Source organism: Marmota monax, unplaced genomic scaffold (genome assembly GCF_021218885.2).
Source record: "Marmota monax isolate L192 unplaced genomic scaffold, Marmota_monax_Labrador192_F-V1.1 WCK01_AAM20220418_F8-fsc01679, whole genome shotgun sequence".
NCBI classification, from domain to species: Eukaryota; Metazoa; Chordata; class Mammalia; order Rodentia; family Sciuridae; genus Marmota; species Marmota monax.
In genome coordinates, this window is record NW_026694239.1 from 15,438 (window position 1) to 17,177 (window position 1,740).

The 1,740-nt window shown below is 37.5% G+C and overlaps 1 pseudogene; it reads right to left on the reverse strand.

Annotated features, from left to right (window-relative positions):
* Positions 1–374: 374 nt before the first annotated feature.
* On the reverse strand, positions 375–1,476 carry LOC124108450 (glutamate dehydrogenase 1, mitochondrial-like; annotated as a pseudogene).
* Between the last annotated feature and the right edge of the window lie 264 nt (positions 1,477–1,740).

The following is a 1,740-nucleotide window of genomic DNA, read 5'->3' on the forward strand; positions in this document are numbered from 1 at the left end:
TTCCAAACCAGTGAGTCACATCATTGATATTTTGTGTCTAGTACACAAACAAAGGGGGAGGTCATGGAGTGAGGACAGCATACTGGGAAACATACAAGGACCATTTTTCCCCAGGTGGAAGATACTTTTTATTTAAAAGCAAATTGCCTCAGTAGCTTCCTGGAATATGTGATTTCTATTTTCACACTCTTCAGATTGTACATGATCCCCTAAACATAATTTCTTTCTTCTTAAGGGGCTAAATCAGACTGAATTGTTGAGAACTGTGTCCATTGTTTAATGAGTCATTAGAGAAAAATTTGTGCAGTTACATGTAAAATTGTGATAGGTCAACAGATGTTACAGAGGGTCATAAAAAGTTAACCATGATCTATCTATGTGAAAGTCACGCCAGCATCATTGTACACTTTGAAGACTTTCTCAATGGAATTGACATATGTAGCTGTTCTCAGGTTCAAGCCCAGGTTATACTTTATGGCTGTATGCATAATTTGCCTGGATGAATGTTCCATGGTGTAGCACAATGTCTTTCTCAGATGCACCCATTATCCTGTCCTGGAACTCTGGAGTGGGTACAACAGAAATTGTTCCACCATGCTTTCCAAATTTTCTTTCTAATCTCCATTGAATAGACATGAGTAATTGGTAGTTAGAATCCATTTTATATTTGAAAAGACACGATTCAGACTCTTTGGCCACTCAAAGTAAGATATTGTCACTCTGCCAATATTTAAGTAGATATCTGGAATAACCATTTTCCTCTCCAGGAAAATCTTATCAGCTTCTGGAGTGGTTGGTTCGTTGGAACATTTAGCAATGATCTTGGCTTTGACTCTGGGTGGATTGGATTTGGTCAACTGCTTCTCACTGGCAGCAGGGTATCAGTATGTCACAGTCAGCTTCCTTCATAGACCTTCGCCTTGGGGAAGCCCAGAATTGATCCATGTTGCAGTTTGAAATCTTACAGTTCACTTGGGTAAATACCATCTGGATTCCATATACTCCCATCAGATTCACCAACACCAATACATTTAGCACCCAAATGATGTAAATACCTCACAGAGTGCAGGCCCACATTATCAAACCCAGAAACCACAAATGTTTTATCTCCAAATCCTGGTGTCATTCCTAAAATGCTCATGTAAGAAGCTTCATTAATGAAGTTTTCAATTCCATGAAAAACACCAAGGCCAGTAGCAGAATGCATCCATGGATGCCTCCTTGTCTGATGGGTTTACCAGTAACACAGGCATGTACATTAATATCATAGTGCCCTCTGGTGCTGGCATAGGTGTCGGAGATCCAGGATATCTCTCTCTGGGGCATGTCTGCCATGCTCATGTCTGGGGTAGGCATATCAATACCAGGACCGATACAACCCTTTTTGGCGAGCTCCATAGTGAGCCTTCTTGTGATCTTTTCTAACTCACTATCTATTTTTTTACATAGGTTTATACTTGTGGTGTTGATCAGCATGTTAAATTATATTTTAAGAATTAGAATTTTAGAAAAATCTCAATTTGGTAGAATTTTCGTGGAAATGAAAAGGTACCTTAGCATTTATGATTTGAGAACCTGTTCTAAAATTTTAAATCCTAACTCACAGAGAAAAGCAGCTATTAAGTTTTTTTTTCAAATTTTTCAATGTTTTAAAATTTAGCAAACATAAAATGAACTTTGAAAAAAACACAATCTTATGAGACAATTAAGAATAATACAACCAAATTTTTAAAATACATT